Below are 23683 nucleotides of genomic sequence, written 5' to 3' on the forward strand. Positions count from 1 at the left end.
ACCATTGCTGGATGTAATAGTGAAATTTATTGGGGAGGATTTAAGAGTTGGAGTAAATAGCAATAGTTTTGTTTTTTTTGGCATTTAGGAGGAGGCAAAGTTGTTGGAACCAGTTTTCGACTAGGTTACATACTGTTTGTGCGATGGATTGGAGTTCAGATGAAGAGGAAGCTTTACAAATCAGTGTAGAGTCATCTGCATATTGTATGCAGGTAGCTAGAGGTAGATTTATACTAAGATCATTTTTGAATATGGAGAAGAGTAGAGGTCCCAGGATAGAGCCTTGAGGGACACCAATGGTAATAGGGAGATGTTTGGATAGGTTATTGTCCCAAAGGACAGCTTGCTGTCTATTATGTAAGTAGGACTTGAACCATTGTAATGCCTGTGAGTCAAGTGAGAATGATTTGAGTATGTTAAGAAGTATTTGATGGCTAACCATATCAAAAGCTTTATATAAGTCTATGAAAAGTGCAGAGGAGAGCATGTTATTATTACAATGTTTATTAATGCAGTCAGTAAAGGATAGGAGAGCAGTGGTGGTACCATGGAAAGGTCTAAAACCATGCTGACAGTCAGCTAGAAGTTTATTTTGGAGAAGGTGGTCAAGAAGTTGTTGGTGGATGCATTTTTCCATGATTTTGCCTAGAGGAGAAAGTAGGGTTATAGGCCAAAAGTTAGAGAGTTTAGTTGAGTTACCACCCTTGTGAAGTGGGATTATGTGAGAGATTTTCCAGAGAGAAGGTATGGAGCCTTCAGTGAGTGTTCTATTAATTAGGATAGAAATGGGATAGACAAGTACGTTTGCTGCAATTTGAAGGTATTCAGCTGGTAGGAGAGAGTACATGGTTTAAGTTTATGAAGTAGAGTATAGATGAGGGATGTAGGAACTGGTTTTAAATGAAAGGTAGAAGGTATGCTTGCTAGGGAGGATGAGAGGGTAGAACTAATAGGTGGTAAGGTGTTTGCTAGAGATTGGACAGTTTCAGCAAAAAAAGGTATTAAAAGCATCAGCAATCTGGTTGGCAGTGTTAAGAGAGAGACCTGATGGGGTTGGTGTTTTGGAGTGGCCTGTGTGTAAAAGTCTATTTATGCCTGACCAGAAGGTTTGTGGTTGTTGTTGGTGCTTTTGCTGGAGTTCAAAGTAATAGTTTTTTTATCAAGAAGTATTGATTTTTGGTGGCATTTCTTAGCTGTTTAAAGTATTGCCAATCAATTGGGTCTTTAGTGTTTCTCCACTTGGACCAGATTTTACTTCTTAGTAGGAGTTGTTGCCCTAGTCTCTTTAGTAAGCCATGGGGCTGCTTTACTTCTAGTTCTTATAGAGTGTGAGAGGGCATGGAATTCCAGCATTTGTAAGAATTTGGAGTTAAAATAGGATACTGCTTCCTCAAGAGGGAGTTGTTTTAAGGGTAACCAGTCACAGGCTTGAAACTCTGCCTGGAAGTTTGCTGGATTGAAATCTTTTTTGTTCTAGGTGGTTTTAAAGGTAGTTTGGTTTGGGATAAAGGTTTTTTGTCTAGATAAATAGGTAAGTGAGTGGTCACTAACATCATCATGAAGGATACCTACTTTGTATGACAGAGGATGGATGTTAGTTAAGATCCAGTCTAAGGTACTTTCTTTGCTACTGGGTTTATGGATTCTGGTAGGGGTAGTAATTGTTTGGGAAAAGCCATGAAGGTTTATATGGGTTGTGGGTTTATGTGAGGTACAGGCGTTCCGGTCTATATTAAAGTCACCGAGTACAATGGTTTCCTGTGGGAAGGATGTAGAAAACCAGCAGAGTATACTTTCTAGGATGCTGATGTTATGGCCTGGAGGTAGGTAGGAGCATATTATATGTATATAGATGTATTAGCATTGACCTGGAGCTTGGAGATAAGGACTTCAACCTTGCTATCTAGAGGTGGTTGTACTCCTAGAGAAGTAACCTGTAACTGAGATTTGTATAGAATTGCTACCCCACCACCCTTTTTGGCTGTTCGTTCTAATCTCAAGATATTATAACCAGGTGGGATTATTTCATTGTCCTTTGTTACTGGTTTGAGCCAGGTTTCTGTTAAGCATAAGATATCAAACGAGTGTGTATCTAGCAGAGTGTGTACTTGGCTAACTTTATTGTTTACACTCCTTATATTGAGAAGGGCTATGAGTAGAAAATTTGGGGTTTTACTGGGAGTGAAGGGGGAGGATAGATGAGGTAGGAGGGGGTTTATAGGGGTGTTGCTATTTGGTCCTGGGTTGGGATGAATGTCACCATGAAGGAGAGATTATCTTTCAGGACTACATGAAAGCTTTAGTAGTTTACAGCAATTATTTTGTGATTTCCTATATTGGATGAAAGTAAAATGGGCTATTCTATGATATTTTGGCAAGAGATAGGTTGAGGTAGATGTTATGTTTCAATGGCTTTGGAAGGCTAGCTGACTTAATAGCAATGTTTGTTTTAGGGGCTGGTGAGATGTGGCAGACTGTAGATTTTCACATAAGGTAAGGATATAGGGTATAGAAAGAATAGATAGTGTTGCAAGTGAGAGAAACAGATTTATAAATCTGGGTTTATGAGTTAAGTGCATGCTGAGGGAGAGTACAGAATGTAGTCAGAAGTTAGGGGGTAGGCAGAGAGAGAGTCTGGAGTAAAGGAATATTTAAGGGGTAGTAGAGTTAGTTTCAGTATGGGAGTGGGTGTGTAGGTATTTGACTTGTAATGAGTACTTGACAGCTATTGGATAGCAAGGAAGGGGGTGTGGCCCTGGAAGTATAAATGTAGGACCACTGGGGTGGGTAGGACTTGGGGGTAGGGTAGGGAAGTGGAGTGAGCCCGCAGGGCGAATGGAGTGGGTTAGAGCAGACAAAGGAAGATTCTACAGAGACAATCTGAGAGCAGCAGATTATTGAGGCATGCTAAATAGTTACAGGTAAGTAGAGTGTGGTAAAGCAGGTGTGAGGTAGAGAAGGATAGTGGAGTGGAAAGAAGAAAAAAATATAGCTAGATGGTCAGGAGAGAAAATGTAAGAGCAGTGTGATACAGCAGGAAGATTAGCAACTAGTCAAGGGATGAAATCTGAGAAAGTATTCTGAGATGATATTTGGGAAGGTGGCATAAGAGTTATAGCCCAAGGCTAGATTAGGGTGTTACCTAGTGGGCAGAGAGTAGAATACAACAAAGGTAGCTGTAATAAAGTTAGCTGGTAGAGGTAGTTCAGATAATAGATTCCAAGGGGAGAAATTAGCAGTAGCCACAGGTCTAGTAAAAAGTATGGCTGCTGGCTTCCTTACTCGGTATCTTAATAAATTTCTATACTAGGTAAAGTATAAATAAATAAGTCAGCTTAACAATTAGGCCCAGGGTGGAACATACTGTCTTAATCCCTTTGGTAACGGGAAAAAGTGCTGGGGCAGCAGGTTTCTTTGGCCAGACGTTGGGATGGCTGAAAGTAAATTAAAGGGGTCGTTAATGACCAGGCAGGTCCCTTAGTACAGGATAGGTGGTAGAGAGCTAGGAAGAGTGGAAAGATAAAAAAAATTATGAGTTAGGTGTTATGGCAACATTAATGTCTGCTGTACTATTAAAACAATCAGGGTGAAGACACAGTTATAACAGTAATATACAGTATTCAAGGATGCTATGATCTCAGTCTTAAGTTACTACTCTCAGATAGATACAGAGACATAAAATAAGCAAGCAGTTATATGTAGGCACATGGGACCGGTGAGATTCCCTTTCAATTACAATTTTAAGAGCAATAAAATGTAAACTAAAGCCTACTTGTGGATAACACATAAATAGTTATCATTACATATAGTGAACTAGAAGGCAATCGAATAATCACAACAAGCCTATTCTTACAAAGCACTACTAGGTCATTAAGTAATTACTCAACAGGTTTTGGACTAGTTCTCCAGAATAATGCGCAAGTAACAGCCACTTGAAACTGCTTGTTTCTCCCACAGAGGTTTGCCAAATGTTCACCGGATAACAACAATTAAAATGCTCTTATATCAGGGGTAAAAAGACCACTCAGCATCAGCTCTATAGCCAGGAAGGTAGACAATACCATTTTAGAGACAATCTCTATTTAAATAAGCAGTCCTAGCTTACCGAACAGTTGCCAATATATAATAAAGCTATTTAGGGTAAACAGACCACTCAGCATCAACTATATAGCCAGGACATTAGACACAGCCTTTCTAATGATGATCGCTATTAAAATAAGCAGCCCTAACTTACAGGAAAGTTGCCGACAGGAGAGCTAGGCAAACACTAGTAGATTAAGGTCGAAGAGTACACCCGCCAGATCATTTAAGCGTTACAGCTAAAAATAGTTAAATTATCCATAACTTTAGAGTAGAAATAGAAGGTGTTCAAATTGAGCATGATAGCAGAAAAGTAAGTTTTAGTAAACATTTGTATGCACGATAAATGAGCGTACTAGGAGCAAATTGCAAGCTAGTCAGGGTTAGTACAGGGACAGAGCCAGTGAGTTATGAGGTGAGTTTTGAGTTGGGATTTGAAACTGGGAAGAGAGGAGATAGCAGTGAGGTTGGCAGGAAGGGAGTTCCAGGCTTTTCCTATTGAGTTAGAGAACAGGGAATAATATATATAGATATATATATATATATATATATATATATATATATATATATATATATATATATATATATATACACACACACACACACACACACACACACACACACAGTTCCCCTTCACAAGATCGAATTCCTATAAACTCGAAATTCATAACCCCAAAGCCAGAATCTCAAATTTACAGAAACACGAAAGTGTGAAGGGGAAATAAAAAAAAAAACACCTTTCTAATGTTTTTGCAGGGGGGCTTTGCGCCCCTGCACCCCCACACAACCCCTACTTAAATATTCCTACTCCAAGATCACACTACAGTGAAGGAAAGGGAAATCTCCCGTTCCGTGCTATATGCATAAGCGCAAACGGAAGACTTTGCAGTCCTCCGCTATAGTGCGGTCACGCAGCTCTTAGATAACAGCTGCAAGGGTGCAGGGGGACCTTGCCCCTTGCAAAAAGGTAACTGAACTCTTTTTTTTCTAACCCTAAACTTCCCAGTCACAATTTCGAGTGAATGGAAGTTCGAGATTCTGGTCTCGAGATTATGCATTTCGAGCTTCCATTCACTCGATCTTGTGAAGGGGAACCATATATATACTCACACACACATACAAATGGGTTGGAGACAGTGGCACTGACAAAAAGTCAGGAGTCAGAGTTTGACGTGGCAGAGTTGAAGATGTTAAGATTTGCACTGGGTGTGACAAGGATGGACAGGATTAGGAATAAGTATATTAGAGGGTCAGGCCAGGTTGGAAGGTTTGGAGACAAAGCCAGAGAGGCAAGATTACGCTGGTTTGAACCTGTGCTGAGGAGGGATGCAGAGTATATTGGGAAAAAGATGCTAAGGATGAAGCTGCCAGGTAACAGGAAAAGAGGAAGGCCTAAGATAAGGTTTATGGATGTGGTGAGAGAGGACATGCAGGTGGTTGGTGTGACAAACAGAGCAAGATGCAGAGGACAGCAAGAAATGGAAACAGTTGATCTGCTGTGGCGACCCCTAACGGGAGCAGCCGAATGAACAAGAAGATATATATATATATATATATATATATATATATATATATATATACACACACACACACACACACACACACACACACACACACACACACACACACACACACAAAGGTGTTTCTAAATGCTTGCTTGTCTAAACAGACTTTTTTTTTAGTATTAAAAAGGTATGCTGTCTTGAAACTTGCAGTGTCCCAGAGTAAGATGGTTGAGGGCAACATTCTGTAAAATAGTGTACACTTCCAAAAATGTTTGTTACACCCTTATCAAGGAAAGCTGACTCTGCATGTGTACATTGCTCAGTTCTTGATTCTTTTGCCTGCCGTTTTTCTGTTCCAGTGAGCTGTTCTTTCACAGACAAAAGGCAGGTGGGACTATATAACAATTTTTGCAGGTGTCTTTATTCAACACAGATATCATAAACTAACTCCTTTTTCAAGCAGGTCTCTAGGTCAATTTTGCAAACCAATTTGAAATCCATGTGTCTTGCACTGTAGGGTTAGTCCACATTTTAAGAGCTTGAGGCTGATGGTTACATGCATAAGAAATGTGACGTAAAAGCTCAAACACAAAGGTCTAACAAATTGTCAAACCCTTATCTCTTTCCCAGTCTGTGTCTGTCACACACACACACACACACACACACACACACACACACACACAAACTGTCCAAATTTTGCCTCCAGTTTTAATCCTGTCCCACACACAATTTTTGATTTTCTAGTCCAGCAGTGAGGATTACAGCCAGTCAAAAATGTCAGGCATTATAGTTTCATACTTATTATTGCTTTGAAAATGAATGATGTTATAAATCCTACTGTTCTAATACATTTTAAGTAAATTACAGTAATATTTATAAAGTCTTACGGTTAAGGTCTTAACTTCACAGAGCGGTTATGACACAAACCGTCACCCCTGTCTCTTACACACACTGTGGGGTGCCTTGTTGGAGTCTGCAGGTCCTCCGTGCAGCTGCGGGGGTTTCTTCCAACACCAAAGGCACGTTGACAGATGACTTACTGATATTTTAATTGCTTGCGGGTGTGAGGTGCGCGTGTCCTGGAGGGAACTGGCGTCCCGTCCAGTACCGGTTCCAAGCTTCATAGTTACTGTAGGGTATAATTACCCATCTCAGTACTCCAGCGCATGGGAAAACGAATGCAAGAATGAATGAATGGAAAGTGTAATGCAAAGTACATTAGAAAATTAGATATGCAAACATCGAGTACTTGTTTAGCCCACGCGTCAAAATAGCCTTTATCTGCGTGGGGAAGTAGTTCTCTGGGCAGAGTTTTAAGATCTATGCATATTGCTTACCAAAAGTGCTCTCTCCTAAAACTGTTACACCTGCAAAAACACGGAAAGCCGTTCAAAGTGATCGCATTCTTGTATCATGTATACAATACCTCGTTCACAACCCCCTTCTCCTCTGCCGTTGCCATGACATCATTACTCTGCTTTCTACCTTCCAGTAAATTCATATGTTAAATAAAAGGTTGTACACGAACCGACTTACCTGCCAAGTTAGAATATTGTAGTGCGATCGGCTGGTTAGAGTGCTCATCTGTGGTAGGTACTGGGTCAGTTACCTGTTGCTAGGGCAGGCAGGTAGGGTACAAAAAGAGTACGCCAGATGTCTTATTTTGGGGGAGGGGATTACAGCTAGGTAACTGTCATTGTGTGATCAATATGGCTGCTGCGCGTTAGTTCATTCCCTCATCTTGTATTTGCAGCAGCACTCTGGGAGTAGGAGGAGTTGGCGGTGGTGAGGGAGAGGAGAGAAGGTGAACAATATAAGGCATGGTACTGGAAAGCGCATTTATATTGCTTTTTGTTTAATGTTAAATCTTGTAGATGTGACATAAAAAAACAAATTATCATTACTTGCTTGTGGTGGCTGTTGCAACCTTCCAGATGCAACTTCAAATTGTTTCCACAGCCGGCTTCAGTAGGGTTGCCACCTTTACAAATGGCCAAAGTGGAACATTTTTGGTACAAACATCACATTTTACAGGCTAACACATACCCACGGTCAGTACAAAGGTTAGTACTTGACCTTTTTGACTAAATAAAAGCTTATTCTTGTAGCATTTTAGTTGCTTATTCTGTTTCTTATAACATTTAGGTATTTTACATATAGAATAACTGTTTTATGCAACTATTACATAAAATATAGGAAATAATTTTGTCCTAAAATCTCAGGACATTTGCAATTTTTACAATTTTTTGTCAGGACACAACTGCCCAAAGAGGGACTGTCCCTCGCAAAGTGGGACAGGTGGTAACCCTAGGCTTCAGTGAACCCTGCGGTGGCTGAGGGCCCCCCAACTACAGCTAATTATTGTATTTTAGTTCATGTTTGTCAAACCAACAAAAGCTAGTACAGCAATATATTGTGTACTTTTAAACAAGATGGGGTAATGATAACTCTATGTATAACAAATCCTAACGATTGGCACTATCTCTACTTTCAAATTCAGAGATATCGTTGGTTTTAATGAGAATTATTTGTCAAGTGGAAGGCTTCAGAATTTCATTAAATGTTTTTCTGCTGACATAGTTAGCTAAATACGTAGTTAAATCCTGCTGGTGGACATTCTCTCCACTAAAGCTAACATAATAGCCGGATTTAGGTGCCTGCAATACCTTTCACGTGTGGGGGCCTTCCAAAAGCTGCTGCTGGCTGGGGTGGAAAATGAGGGCAACAAAGATTATTCATTTTCCGACATGTGCTTTATCCAAAACAGTTGTGATATAAACAAGGTAAGTGCTACAGATCAGCAACCCACAATGACCAGTTTCTGTGCTTACTTTGGATTTTAAGAATAGCTGATGCTGCAATATGTTCATAGAAGGTTACAAGGCTAACTGCCCTTACAAGCCTAGCCATATTTATCCTGAGTTGCCCCAATTGTCAGTGGGTAGGTGAGTGAAGTTTGCAGAGATAAGAGTCTATTGTAATTAATACTGACTTCCTCTGTCCAAGAGGGACATGGACGTTACCCCAGGAATGAATTTGCGGTCACCCATCCATTGATCTAGGTTGCGTTTCAAGAGGGTCAGGGAAGTGCTCTGTTTCATTTGAACTGGAAGCTTGTTCCAAAGAAGTGGCAGTCTCTGGGAGATGTATCTATCTCTCCGTCATGACTTGCTCATGTTAGAGGCGAGATTAGGATCCCTGGAGCAAGTGACCCTTGGGCAGTTTGATTTACAGGCAGAGACTGCCTGTAAGCCAGGCATAGGCCACCCTTTAGCAACCTGTGGGAGACAGAGTACAGTGACAGGGCTTTCAGCCTTTCCGTGTTCAAGGATGGCTTTCTCTTTCAGGGAGTTTTATAAACACTGGCAGGACACCAGACACTTTAACTCTCAACTTCTTTGCTCAACAGTTCTGAGCAAACTTGAAATAATGCTAGAATAAAGGCTCAAAATCAGACATTACTCTTATTAACTTAAAAATTTAATGTAATAAATTGTTCATCATCTTGTATTATGTGGACAGTAATAAGTATGAAACTTTGATGTCTGGATGTATTGACTGTTTATAATTGTGAATGATTTACCAGTAAGTCAAGCTTTTTCCAAGGGATGGGGCTAAAAAAAGATGCAGTGTCAGGAACACAATGTGAAATCAGGGACAGTGACAGGTATGCATTACTCCCCAGTAAGGCGAATAGATGTGACCTACCCCTGCTGTAGTTTGACAAGTGCTACACAGCACCACGGATCTGTTGCGGCCATAGTAATATCACACATTGTATTTCCATTTGCTGAAATCAGTATTGCTGTGTCTTATGCTTGTGCGTGTATGGGGGTTGTGCTACACAGCATCACTGATCTGTTGTGGCCATAGTAGTATCACACATTGTATTTCCATTTGCTGAAATCAGTATTGCTGTAGCTTATGCTTGTGCGTGTATGGGGGTTGTGCTACACAGCACCACTGATCTGTTGTGGCTATAGTAGTATCACACATTGTATTCCCATTTGCTGAAATCAGTATTGCTGTGGCTTATGCTTGTGCGTGTATGGGGGTTGTGCTACACAGCATCACTGATCTGTTGTGGCCATAGTAGTATCACACATTGTATTTCCATTTGCTGAAATCAGTATTGCTGTGGCTTATGCTTGTGCTACACAGCATCACTGATCTGTTGTGGCCATAGTAGTATCACACATTGTATTTCCATTTGCTGAAATCAGTATTGCTGTGGCTTATGCTTGTGCGTGTATGGGGGTTGTGCTACACAGCACCACTGATCTATTGTGGCCATAGTAGTATCACACATTGTATTTCCATTTGCTGAAATCAGTATTGCTGTGGCTTATGCTTGTGCATGTATGGGGGTTGTGCTACACAGCATCACTGATCTGTTGTGGCCATAGTAGTATCACACATTGTATTTCCATTTGCTGAAATCAGTATTGCTGTGGCTTATGCTTGTGCATGTATGGGGTTGTGCTACACAGCATCACTGATCTGTTGTGGCCATAGTAGTATCACACATTGTATTTCCATTTGCTGAAATCAGTATTGCTGTGGCTTATGCTTGTGCGTGTATGGGGGTTGTGCTACACAGCACCACTGATCTGTTGTGGCCATAGTAGTATCACACATTGTATTTCCATTTGCTGAAATCAGTATTGCTGTGGCTTATGCTTGTGCGTGTATGGGGGTTGTGCTACACAGCATCACTGATCTGTTGTGGCCATAGTAGTATCACACATTGTATTTCCATTTGCTGAAATCAGTATTGCTGTAGCTTATGCTTGTGCGTGTATGGGGGTTGTTGCTACACAGCATCACTGATCTGTTGTGGCCATAGTAGTATCACACATTGTATTTCCATTTGCTGAAATCAGTATTGCTGTGGCTTATGCTTGTGCGTGTATGGGGGTTGTTGCAGTGTAAGAGCAACAAGCTGGCTATAATTTATCTCATTTTCTAGCATCAGCATCATTTGCTTTGCAGTTCTGTTTGTGTTTGGGGGGTTGTGGTTGCAGTGTATTTAACAGTAATAAGTTGGCCATAATTTCTTTCACTTATCACAGACATAGACCTTTCAAATGATAGCTGTCTTTGGTTACTTGGCAGGAAGAGGATGTGTGTGAAAGCAACTGTACATTTCACGGTGGTGCAGTGAGTAGCATTGCCATTTCACAGTGCTTTGTTCTGCTTGGGATATTGGCTGTGTATCTCTCTATGTGGAGTCTGCATGGCATGTGTGTGTGAGTGAGTGAGTGAGTGAGTGAGTGAGTGAGTGTGTGTGTGTGTGTGTGTGTGTGTGTGTGTGTGTGTGTGTGTGTGTGTGTGTGTGTGTGCGCGCGCCCGCAAAAATATCACTGATTTTTATCACACATAATAATAAATCTGGGCACATGCATAACTCAGCAGAGTAGCAGTAAAAAATGCATTTAACAAGTAATTATATTTTTAAAGTAAGACATAAAATACAACACAAAGCATTCAGACATTTAGAGCTTCTAGGGTTCTGGTGACCCCACACAGAAGACTGTATAAATGGATTTTGACATGAACTTAGTGGTGCCCTCTGCCCTCAACCATGCTCATTCTCAAAACAGCCCTGCTCAGAAGTGTGTACAGAAGGTTGCTGTAATTTGTGAGGGGGCTGTGGATGGTGGGATCATTACTTTAATTTTCCTCACAATCAAATTTCAGAGGTGTGCACAAGAAGTCCTTAAGGATTGTGTTTGGGCTGGGGACAGTGTGGTCATTGTTTCTTTTACTTTTCTCATGGACCACAATGGTGTGCAAAGGTTACTTTTGCTTGTATAGGGGCAGTGCACTTGTCTAGGAGCAACAAGCTGGAACACATTAGTGTAATCACTATTTTTTTTAATTTTCCTCACAGTCACACATCAGGCATGAACAAAGGTAACTGCCTTGGGGGGGGGGGTTAAGAGTGAGGAGGGATGATATTTACATGTATGACAGCAGTCACTTGAAATACAGGCCTGTGGCCATCTGAACCTCTGCTTTCACCCCACTCTAACACCAGAGGGATGCATAGGTAGTGACTGTCTTTTTAGGGAGGTGGTTAAGAAGGCAGTATTCCTAAATGTGATGTGTGTATCCTCACAAACAATTATCTTGTTAGTTTATTGTGAGCTACTATTCTGTCAGCTTTGTACATTAAGCTTTGGGCACAACTTTTGTCTTCCTTGAAAGAAAAAAAATAAAAGACTAAAATTCTTTTTCTGCTAATGATTTTTATTCAGGCAACCACTGGATTTAAAGGTTGGAAAATTTCCCTAAACTACTCATCAGAGCATCTATAATCCTATGGCTTAATTGAGTTATTTCCTACATATTTATTATAGTACTGTCTTGGCCAGGTCAGGTGTGTTGAAAGAATACAAGGTAAACAAAAAATGAACAGCAAAACCAAATTTCTTTATCACCATTTGTATTCAAGTTATTACTGGATAAAAAGGTTATGCAAAAAAAAAAAAACTTTAAAATGCACTTCAAAGAATAAAGAAAGCCATGGGTTCTTGTAAAAGCTGAAGAGTATGACAAACATGAGAAAGGGAATAATGTGCTTGGTGTGGGGAGCCCAGCATTGGGGAAAATGGATGGGAGCACTGGAGGGTGTGTGTGTGTGTAGGATGAAGTAATAGGTAGTGCCTAGGGCACCATTTCACTTAAGTACAGCCCTGTATACAGAGTTGTTGTAATGTATCATCATTGCAACTAAGTGCCACTCATAGTGCAGTACACAGGCCTGTCATAAGGTAAGAACACTGTAGCTACAGTTCAGTCTGTGTGTACTACTCCTAAAACTCTGCAGCATGAACCGAAAGGCTGCTTAGGAGGGGTGGCAGTGACATGGTGATACTTAGACTGGAACTGTCTATGAAGCCTGCAGCTTGACATTTGCTGTGGGCCCTCAAAAATGCTAACATCGGCCCTTATTGTTTGTGTCTCTGTAAAACTGGTTTGCATGTTGGTGATCTCATGCCGTGTTCTGAGCCGTTTTAGCTCAAGAATTAAATGCAAAGGCTAAAGATGATCAGAAATTAAAGCCCTAAGATCAGGGATATTTTTAAATGCACTGTTTTACTTTCATATGCATTTCTGTAAAATAGGAAATTTGGAACTCTTATATCTAGCTTCTCAGCCTCTTATGTCCAAAGTCAGGGACGAATCTGAAACATGTAGGGGCAATTGGGAACATTCTTTTTAATATTAGCGCTATTAACTTCAGAAGATGACAGAATAAGACCATGTGAATTAATATGCATTTACTGAAGTAAAATAAGTATATACATTTATTTTTATTATTTATTAAGTGCAATACAGCATATTTTCTTCCAAACTTGCCTGTTTTCGGAGGGATTAGGAGAGACGGAACAAATTTCTGACTCAAAATCAGGGATATCTCCAAAAATCAGGGACACTTGATGGGTATATTTATTTACTATGTTTGTAATCCTCAGTGATTTGCCAGAACATCATACATTTTATGAAGACTCCAGCAAAAGCATGAAATAGAATCAGGGACAGTTGAGATCTAAGCTGAGAGACTTAATCCCAGACTTAAGTCCATCATTTCAGGATCACTCAACAGTCTTTTATAAATTTGTATTCACAGTTCACATATTAATATATATTTATATGTTTTACCATTACTGTCATCTATAGGTGTCATCCTCTTACCTCGAATCTATGATAAATCCAAAAAGAATAAGGAACAATTAAGGACACTTTTTAACATTTAGGTTCCATTAACTTGAGATACCAAAATTAGTGAATGTGAATTAACACACATTTTTTTAAAGGAAAATAACTCTACACCTCTTAAATATTGCCATTCTGTAATCTACCAGCTTATCTTCAAAAATCATCAGTTTTAGGAATGATTGAAAAGGAAAGCACAAAATTCTGAACCAAAATCAGGGACAATTAAGAGAATGTTGTCAAACTGTTATTTCTTTCTTGGCTTTAAGTAGATTATGTGCTGTTTTTGTACAACTAATTCTAGAATTCAGTAAAATTACTGTTTTAAAAACACTGATTCAAGAAAGTGTTCATTTTTTCAATTGCTTTTGAAAATTTCATGCTGCTAAAAAGCACCTTAGGGTCAACTTGTTCTTAAAGGTCCTAGCTATATTGATTTTATGACATATTATTGAGGATTACATTTCATGCATTATAGCATACGTTACAAATACTGATGTCTTGATTTGCAGAAATGTACAGCCATTTCAGCCTGCGTTCTGACAATGGTCTAATGAGTAGGTCAAGTACTGCTGACCCTTTCTTCCTAATCAAATGATGTAAGTTTGTACTTGTGTACTTTGATAATTGAGATGGTGGATATAGCTCAACAGTCAACCATCTTTAGCTATAACCCAGGCCGAAAGCAAAATACAAAAGTTACATGTAACATTAGAACTATAGTGGAAGCCCATGGGATATAAGCAAATGATCCCTTAAGGACATACCAGTGTTTCAGTTATATGTCTTCTGAATGTCCATGAATTTTCACTTTTAAGTCTTTGCTAGTGTATTCAAGTCTATAAAACCAGACCTCATTAACTGAAGACATGCCATGTTTTGCCCTTTTCTGAGGTCATCAATGCAGCATAAGTGAATTCTTTAGAATATTGAGAACTTGTTTTGAAAAGGATCTGCTACTGAGAATCAAAATTCTGTCCTCAGGGTTGATAAGTTCAACATTTTGAAGCTGGAATGTAATACGTCCCCCTCATTTGAGCCAGTAAGGAGTTGTACAAAGGTGGTAACTATGGTTTGTGACATGTCAGGGTCATTAGCAAAGAATACCATGGCTGTTCTTCCCAAGAGGAAGCTATTAGTATTAAGTTGCCCTTGTCTTATTTTACATTGAAAGGAGACCCTAAAGTAAAAATAGAATGGAATGTATACATTCCACTCCAGCTTTACATAAAGGGAAGAACATCTCTCTACTAAACTCTTGAGGCATGAGGGAATAAAAGAATATGAGATGATTATATTGGTCAGTCTGGAACCTGTGGCATTTGCTGAAAAGTGAATGGATACAGCTTCCATTCGTTAGCCAAAGTTATTTTCCAGGAAAAAAAGCATTTATTCACTAGTCTTACAGACTTGGAACATAACCTATTTATAGATGAAGGCTGCATTTTGGAGCCCATCTTCAAATTTGAATTGTCTCCTTGCAAATATGAAATTCCCTGGTTACTCCTTGCTTATTTATACTTTACATTAAGTTGTACTGACTGACATGTTTTCAGAGTGCTGTACCTTCAGGATGAACTGACTGCTTCTATTTCTGCCATCTGCCTTGCACTGATAAGTTATTGAGGTAGGCTGGTTTTGAACTTAGGATGTTGAAAGAAATGGCATTCTTAAGTCTCCCATATCTGGCCAACATACTAATTCCTTCTTTACATCATGCGTGTTAGGAATCATCCTCTCCATTGAATCTGTAGATTGGTTTTAATGTTTTCTGAGGTGTCAGTGTGTTTTTCTCACAAGTAGTCTTGTGTGAGGAACCGGGAGAACACAAAAAAGCAGGTATCGCAGGACTTTCAGAAACTGTCTTGCCATAATGGCTTGTTAACAGAGTTATAGTCAGACTAACCGGTTTGCCTTATGTTGGGAAATGTTCATCAGCACTGAATCTCCAACTGCCTTAGAAAAGCTGTTGTTGCTAAGAAGAGGAGTAACATTGGCCATCTTGTGTGTAGTTTGTTTTCAGTACCCATTTGTCTGTGGCTGTACATCACCAGGCAGAGTACAGCATGCCTCCTAAGGTTATTAGGAAAAGAAAAGGGGAAAATGGAAGGCAGCAGTCATTTTGAAAATATCTGGTTGTAGCCACATTTTCCAGTTGGACTTAAGTTGTAAATTTGTTCTTTCCTTTATTCTTTTGATTAAACTGTTCATGAGTTTCCTCTCTATAAAAAGGCTCTTATTTTTTGTACAAAATTTACATATATATGTATGTATGCATAGGAAGAGTAACAGTGGTATTATCCTGTGGATGATTAAGAAAAATTATTGTATACATGTCTTAGGACTAGCATCTTCACTGTGAGACATTATTCTAAGCCATGCAAGTCTTTTTAATACAGTTCTTGAAATAGTAAGTCATGAACCAGCTAACATGAACAACATCATATACACATATTGGGCAGTGAACTGTGTTTTGTCTAAAGTAGTAAGTTGACCTCTCTACTTTCAGTAGCACTGCTGTTAGGAGCAGACCGCAAGTTTCCTGAATCTGCTCCAAATGGAGCTAAGAAACTATGAGAGCCAAACAAAGTAATGCTCCAGTAACTAAGATACTAAATGTATACACCATCTCTAATATATTTATCTACTTACTTTAAGTCTTTACCAAATAGTAACACTGAAAAAGGGACAGCTTTTCCACTTTGGTTTGATTGCATTTCTAAGACTGCTGCTAGATCATTCTTGTAAGCGTATTGCATATCCTGTCCACCTAAAGGCAACTCATACATTCAGTCAGCCTTTTAGTTGATGGAAACCTTGTGTCTTGACATTGACTATTAGCTTTTAAAACATACTTAAAAGTGTAATGATATGCAGGAATTCTTCACTTTGCATCTGGAACTTCATCATCTTGCTGTTCAAGAGAAAGGATTACCCAAAGGCCAACTAAAAAAGTCTGTCATAAAATGTAATAAAGGAAACGGCTTTTCACTGAGAATCTGGAGAGTGAGGAGAATAATCTTCCTTATATAAATTATTAGAGCTAGGGGAATATATTTGCATGACAGTATGTTGCTTCAATGAGGATACAAAAAGCCATTAGAAATAACAATAATCAAATGACATGAATAGCCATGTACTTCTGTACTAAAATCTCTTTTGCTTAGTTGAAAATACAAATACCTCTCAACTGTCCAAATTTTTGCATCCTATTTTTGATCTTTTCCTCATAAAATATTTTTTTCTGACAAATTATTGAGGAATGAAGTCACTAAATAATGACAGACATTTGAGTTTCAGACTTCATATCCCTCAGAAAATATATAATAAAAATTCTTTCATTCTAGCAACTTTCTAATTTTATAAGTGCAATATTTAAAATCTGTCCCTATTTTTGGGCCTTTGACCCTCTCTGTCTTTTTCCGGATTTGTTACACTGAGAGATTGAAAGGTATGAATAGAGTAAAATACAGTACTGAAGCTAGAAACATCCTCACTGGTTATCATTCAAGGTAGCAGTGAATTCCATGTACTGACTACATTAATTGCGAACCAAAATACTGATTTGTTGTAGATCTCCTCATGGTTCATAAGAGTGTGAACTGAGAGTTGTTTTCCCGTTTACTCAGTACCAGTCATTTCCATAAGAAACCTGTATTTAGTGTACTATCATCATCTTGCTATTCAAGAGGAATAATTACCAACAGGTCAACTAAAAAACTCTAGTATAAAATGCAACTCAAACTGGTAATTCATGGAGAGTGACTAAGGATCAGATCTCTTCTAATGTGCTTGTAAAAACAGAAAAAATACCTACCAATTTAAATTTTTTTTCATAAGATCCATTTTCTGTGTACTCAATCAGTCTAGTAAACCTAATGAATCTGGATTTCTTATTGAGAAAAAAAATTGGCTTTGACCAAATTCCAACTTTGATCTTAGATGCATAAGGGGCTTGAAAATTTGACCTTTAGACCTATAGTGGATGGACGTGGGTCTAAAACATTCCCCTTTGGAGTAGTAATTGACAGGTGGTTGAAACAACAGGTAGTGAATGCAGAGCATATCCTTAAAGATTCATGGGACTTTCTAGGAAGGATAGGGAAAGAATTGTGGGATAAAGAAAGAATCTTTTTAACTATAGATGTAGTAGATTTTTACACATCTATCCCAAAAAGAGAAGGGTTAGATTGGTTTCTAGAGAGTCTACATAGGAACACCAAACTAGGGGATGATAAAACAGAATTAATTATGGAATTTATGGAAATAGTTTTAGACCATAATGATATACTATTTGATGGAGAATATTACAGGCAGCACAAGGAGATAGCCATGGGGGCATCATGTGCCCCTATTTTTGCCAACCTTGTGCTGTTAGAGTGGGAACACAACAAAGTATTTAAAAGTGAATTATTTCAGTATATGAATTTATATGTAAGGTTCCTGGACGATATTTTTATTTTATGGAAGGGTCCAGAAAACAGAATTAAAGATTTGCTTAAATATCTTAATGAAAGCACAGATTTTTTTGAGATTCACATATGAATATAAAAAGGATGGTATAAATTATCTAGATACATACATTGAGAAAGATAATAATTCTTTCAAATCTAAGGTATATAGGAAACTGTCCTTTAGTAATTCATATTTACAATACACAAGTAACCACCCAGTAAAACAAAAAAAACAGTATTATTAAAGGACAATTGATAAGGATAACAATGATGACTTAGAAGGAAGAAGATTTAGATGAAGAATTATTGACAGTAGCAAAGTTATTTCAAGAAAGAGGGTACCCAACAAAAATAATAGAGGAATATTTGGGTATGTAAGAAAAGAGTGGGGGAAAAATATAAGCCCCTATTAGGAAATTTAAGTGCTATAAAAGAAAGTAAAAACATGAGTGAGGAAGAAAATAAAAGATTTGAAAAAGCTATGGTTGTCCCGTATGGATGTAAAGCAGATGAGGTGGAAAAAATAGTGAACAAAAACTGGGCTATATTAAGAAACAACCTAAAGTTATGGGCTATAGAGGGCCCAAAACCAAATTTTGTGTATAAGATAGGTCCCAACTTAAAAAAGGCCTTAGAAATTGTTCCAGAATATAAGGGAAAGTATGGTACTACAAGATGTTGGTGTTGCTCCCAATGTAAGTATATATGTACAGAAGAGAACATTACTATTAGTAACTCATTAAGAACTAAGGTTAGATTCGAGAAGGGAAACTGTCAGACTATAGGAGTGGTGTATTTGGCTATGTCTAAATCCTGTCCCAGTTTCTATGTAGGTAAAACTGAGAGACGATTGAGGGACAGGATATATGAACACACATATCAAATATCTACTAAGAATATGAATAATGCTCCGAATGGTACTGAATTTAGATTTGGTATTTTGGAAAGAGTGTTACAAAATCCTAGGGGTGGGAACTATAGAAGCCACATAGAAGAAAAAGAAATAAGGTGGCAAATTAAGCTACAAGCAAGCCAAACCCCAGGGTTAAATGAAATAATATCAGTCAAGCCCTTGCTGTATAAAAAAGTGGAGTCTATGAAATAAACATTAAAAGGAAGTTTTTATATATGTATACATATATATATATATATATATATATATATATATATATATATATAAAACTTTTTATATATAAACATTGTTATGTAAGATATTATGTAAAGTTGTTTTAGTGATCTGTTATGTATTTTAACATAATGTTTTAAGAATTTTCATAACAGAAATTTTAAAACAGAAGCATGTTGCACTTTAAGTATTTTAGTTTTTGGTAATTGGTAAAATGGATGATGTCATAATTGTATTAGAGTATTTAAGGGGGGAAAATATTGGGAGACATAGATTCTGATGAAATCCCTTGGCATAGGGAAGAGAGCGCTCAATCCTATAGTGTGTGTTGAAATTGTTCAATAAAGAAGACTGTGAGAGACTTCAGCCGCAGCAGTGTATTTTCGTGGTTGGCTTATTTAAGAAATATTTATTATTTTCATAGAGTCTGTCCTGCTGTTAATGAATTTCTTTATACATCCATTCCAATGATTACATTCCTTAACTAGTCAATCAATGCATTAATCAAACTCTAAAGTTGAGTTATCCAGACACCTTAACCCTTAAATACCTTTGCTTCTTCACTAAGCTATCCCTTTTCTGAAAGATATGTTTCCATTTAGACTTGCCACACAACATTCTTTTTGATTTCCCCACACCAAAAAACAGCAGTCAGTGTAATAAAAAAAAAAAACACTGAAGGCAACAGAGAACAGACCCACAAAATGAGCGTGAAACTAGTTTAATCCACTCTTTCGTCAATAAGACTTCTTCAGAAATACAAAACTGTTAAAAACGTCCAAATATATATGTTTTGCATACAATTACATGCCCACAAATTCCTAAATTACATCAGTTAAATCATTGTACAATTAAAAGTGCTAGTACAAGGTTTAAAATAAAACAATATATAAGTATAAATGTGACTAATTAAAAATCTAACCACTTACTAATGTAAAACCACTTTTCTGTCCACCAAAAACATTTTATATTAATAGTGTCGTAAAGCTGCGGTGGTGGTGCTGCGGTAGCGTTGTCACCTCACAGTAAGATGTTGTCCTGTTCGATTCTCAGCTAAAGCGTCTTCTGTGTGGAGTCATGCGTGAATGGGCATAGTTTAGTTGAAGGCTATGCGTCAGGGCTGGCAACTCTGTACGTAAAAATCTACTGCCAATCATTAGCGGACCGGAGTTCCGCTGTGGCGACCCCTAACTGGGAAAAGCCGAAAGATACAACAACAACAAGTGTCGTTTAGACCAGGTAGACTGTCAGCACATAATCTTAACTGCCATAAGGTCTCTTTCCTTTCCACTTTATTTTTAATGTTGCCACCTCTCAAATCTTTGTCATCATGTTCTAAAACAGAAAAAGAACATTTTTTGTACAAAGAATTGAATTTATCATATATTATGAATGATGTTGATATAGGGCCAGTTTCAGTTGTTAAAAAGCCTTCTGTATTCAATCCTGCATTACATAGTACCCTCAAAGTGTTTGAAACTTTTTTGCACTAAAGAAATATGATTGTTATTGACTAATAAACCTGTGTGTCCTTATTACAATTTGAACAGAGAGGATAGGAGAGTGTTACTGGAACTTATTAACAGATATGAGTTGAGGTTCATGAAGGCCGATGGGGGGGGTGGATTGGTTGTTATGCGTACGGAGGACTACAGCAAGGCGATGGAGGATATTTTAAGTAACAGTGATGAATATTGTGAAGTTAACTATGCTACCATTGAAAGAAGTTACAGGTTTATAAAATATGCTCTGTATGATCATTACATGAACGGTGATTTCATAGCTGAAGTTTATGAGTTCCTTGCTGTTGACCACCCCAGAGTAGGTGTACTTTGTGGTATACCTAAGATTCATAAGAATCTGATCAACCCCCCCTTTTCAGCCTATAGTTTCCTCGTCTGGTAGTGTTATTGAAAGTATTTTTTTTGTATTTAGATAAGCTACTGAACCCTTTAGTCCAAACATTACCCTCCCGTATTAAGGACTCTTGGTCCTTTTTAAACCAGGTGAGGTCATTTATCTTAAGTGAAGATGGAAAGAATATTGGAGATGATAGGAATTGTTTTATGCTAACAGTGGATGTAGTGTCTTTATACCCTTCCATACCACAGGTGGAGGGTTTGGAACTTACATCTAGTTTTTTGTACAAATACACCACGTGGTCTGATTCCAGCATTGACACTTGTATTTTTCTACTAGAGCTCTTATTAGAGAACAACTGTTTGATGTTTAATAGGAAGTACTGCAAGCAGCTTCGTGGGTAGCAATGGGTGCCACTGTAGCCCCAGCCTTTGCTGGTTTAGTGATGGGCTGGTGGGAGATAGAGATACTACCCACCCATAGTTTTGCTTCAGAGGTTTTATTTTATTGTAGATTTGTTTTTTATTATTAAGGGCCCAGTTGAACTACATAGCTCTTGTCTAGATCAGCTTAACACTAGTAGTGATTTTTTTTTAATTTCACTTTAAGTGACTATGGTCTTTGAGTTAATTATTTGGATGTAGGGCTGAACTGGAGTGTTTCTGACAAAAAAGTTCTCTAGTAGTATATACAGGAAAAACTATGTTAATAATTATTTGCACCATCAGAGTAACCATCCATGGTTCATGATACACAAGATTCCTAAAGGCCAGTATATCAGAGCTTCTCAAATGACCAGTGATGATGCTGTTTTTATTTGAGAAACAGAGATTCTCACTGATTTATTTTTGCAGAGAGGGTATCCAAGGTCCTTGTTACATAAGGCCATTTTAGAAATTTGTACTAGAAGGTCCACTGATTTCCCACCCATTTTAGTTCATGGATTTTTAGAAAAAGAAGTCACCCAGTGCACTACAGTGGTTAGTGGTCCCAGATGTATTATCGACTTGTCTGCAGATTGATTAAAAATGTGGTTCACAATAATTGGAAAATCATTTCTGACAACAGTGATTTGCTAGCAGTTTTGGGGAATGGTCCAACCTTTGTATACAGGAGAGCCAATACTATAAAAAGTCTGTTAGAAAAGAATGATACCAAAATGTCTCTTCCTTTGTCTGACAGATCTAAGGGGGGATGTACAAGTGTTTTAGTTTCACTGTCTGCAGATATATTCATGAGGGACCTTATGTTTGTTTACCACACCTTAATCATACTATTTCTGTGCCTGGGAGATTTAACTGTAGTACAACAAATGTGATATATATATTGCTTTGTGTTCTGGATGTTCGGCCTTCTATATAAGCATGACCACCAGACAATTATACAAGTGCATAAAAGAACACTGTTATGCTATTAAAAGTAAAGATGAAACAAACGGTTTATATAGACATTCTGTTCATTGTTCTTTGTACAAAAAATGTTCTGTTTCTATTTTAGAACATGTTTATAAAGATTTGGTGGCAACATTAAAAATAGAGTGGAAAGGAAAGAGACCTTATGGCAGTTAAAATTATCTGCTGACAGTCCACCTGGTCTAAACAACACTATTAATATAACATGTTTTTGGTGGACAGAAAAGTGGTTTTACGTTAGTGAGTGGTTGACTTTTTAATTCATCACATTTATACTTATATTGTTTTATTTTAAACCTTGTACTAGCACTTTTAATTGCACAATGATTTAACTGATGTAATTAAGGAATTTATGGGTGTGTAAGTGTATGTGAAACATATATATTTGGAAGTTTTTAACAGTTTTGTATTTCTGAAGAAGTCTTATTGACGAAAGCATGGATTAAACTGGTTTTACGCTAATTTTGTGGGTCTGTTCTCTGTTGCCTTCAGTGTTTTGTTTTTTATTGTTTTTGATTTGCTGACATTCGTTATTTTTATGAGACTATGACACTAGACTAGCCAAACACAACTGATGAAGATGACACCTGTTTATATGTTATATTTCAAGACATGAATAATGTTATTATGCCTGGCTCTTCAGCACAGAGTGATGGAGCCCCTACTGAGACTGAGGTGGTCACCGGCTGAGTTTTGATTGGCAGCCTCATCACTGAAGGAACCCAGGCAGGGAGGAAAAAGGAGTGAAGGGCATGTCTTGCTTTCCTTTTCATGGGGACAGACTTAGATAGATGGCGTTTGGAGAACACTTATAGAAGTGCTATTTTTTATGTCAGAGTCCAGCAAAACCACTTCCAGTGTTTAAGTGGAAAGGTAAGGCTGGTTGCCTGCAATGTCCCTTGCAGAAATGAAAGATGACAAGCATGGGCAGCCCATTGCATGTCCATCTTTGGCTCTGCAAGCTGGTCATTCATAGGAAATGTAGGGCTAAGCAGGAAATCCATCACCCCACCTGTAGTGGCTCTTTAAATAATGACCCCTCCCATATGACTCTCAACCCCAATGATAGGGATGAAATAGACTAATTGGCCCGGAGGGGACTGATGGTTGACAAGCAGCAGGGGTAAGGAGTGCTAAACATATATAAACTTATGAAAAATGTGATTACAAGTTATTATAGATCAGTTCTGTGGATAGGCATTTTTTATAAATATTATGCCTTCCTAAAGTATTAATTTCTTCTAATAACCCATTTAACACCAGTCTTCCATCAACTTACTTGAATTAAGTAGCATCCTTATTGATCTATAGTTCCTAGGATTATCACCAGAACTCTTGCCTTTTAAGATGGGATTAATTATGTCAGTTTTCCAATTTGGGTGCTCAGGCATTCTTTAAACTTTCATCAAAATCAATCTCAGGGTCCTTGCAGTGTACTCCCTTAATGTTGTTAGGTCTGTATTTGATATACCATTACTTCCTGCAGCTTTGGCAAAGCCTGTTTTTCAGTAACTCCAGAGTGTC

The 23683-nt window shown here is 38.0% G+C and overlaps 1 protein-coding gene across 2 annotated transcripts in view; it reads right to left on the minus strand.

The window, feature by feature from the left end:
* The window catches only part of LOC122813194 (fizzy-related protein homolog), an 806647-nt gene extending 799295 nt beyond the window's left edge, over window positions 1-7352 (minus strand). For both annotated transcript variants that reach the window (XM_044085371.1, XM_044085370.1), the window contains exon 1: window positions 7122-7352. The gene's annotated coding sequence lies outside the window, so the exon portion shown is untranslated. The remainder of the gene's footprint in view (window positions 1-7121) is intronic.
* Between the last annotated feature and the right edge of the window lie 16331 nt (window positions 7353-23683).

This window comes from Protopterus annectens, chromosome 10.part0 (genome assembly GCF_019279795.1).
Source record: "Protopterus annectens isolate FY-2018-M chromosome 10.part0, PAN1.0, whole genome shotgun sequence".
Taxonomy (NCBI): Eukaryota; Metazoa; Chordata; order Ceratodontiformes; family Protopteridae; genus Protopterus; species Protopterus annectens.